Here is a 738-nt window from a genome sequence, read left to right as displayed (position 1 = left end):
TTTTTAAAGATTCTAAAAAAACTTTTCTCTATAGATTTATATATATATATATATATATATATATATACAGAAATATTGGACCTGATAGGGATTGCTTTAAAAATGAAAGGTTCCTGACCAGAGCAGAGTGGTGGCACAAGTGGTAGGGCATCTGCCTTGCACTCACTAACCTAAGACTGACTATGGTTTGATCCCCCTAGCGTCCCATATGGTCCCCCAAACCAGGAGCAATTTTTGAGTGCATAGCCAGGAGTAACCCCTGAGCGATCACTAGGTGTGACCCAAAAACAAACAAAAAAACCTGAAAAGTTCCCATAAGTATTATAAAGAGAATAATTTTCCCTGTGTCTCTCTTCTTTTTTTTTTCTTTTTTCTTTTTAAAAAATATGGAATGCTTCACGAATTTGCATGCCATCCTTGCGCAGGGGCCATGCTAATCTTCTCTGCATCGTTCCAACTTTAGTATATATGCTGCCGAAGCGAGCACCTGTGTTTCTCTTTTAATAAGCCATCAACACTACAAAATTTAAGAAAATTCAGACAACCGAGGATACACATATTTGGGGAGGTAATATTTCTTTGTGAAATAAAAACTGAGCAAGAATTTTTACATTTATTTCCTTTGCTTCTCTCACCACTTTGTGTGTGTGAGTTCCTGTTTGATATGCTTCTCTTATACACACAAACATCTCTGGCATTCATTCCCTCACTTGCTTCCAGAAAAAAGAAAAGTTCCTC

General features: G+C 36.9%; 1 non-coding gene across 1 annotated transcript; it reads right to left on the bottom strand.

Annotated features, from left to right (window-relative positions):
* Positions 1-380: 380 nt before the first annotated feature.
* On the bottom strand, positions 381-487 carry LOC126016978 (U6 spliceosomal RNA). The gene has a single exon (XR_007498659.1). It is a non-coding gene; the product is annotated as a U6 spliceosomal RNA (small nuclear RNA).
* Between the last annotated feature and the right edge of the window lie 251 nt (positions 488-738).

The sequence above is a fragment of the Suncus etruscus genome, chromosome 8 (genome assembly GCF_024139225.1).
Source record: "Suncus etruscus isolate mSunEtr1 chromosome 8, mSunEtr1.pri.cur, whole genome shotgun sequence".
Classification (NCBI taxonomy): domain Eukaryota; kingdom Metazoa; phylum Chordata; class Mammalia; order Eulipotyphla; family Soricidae; genus Suncus; species Suncus etruscus.
Note: the sequence above shows the minus strand (reverse complement) of the source record. Positions and strands in the feature narration are given on the sequence as shown.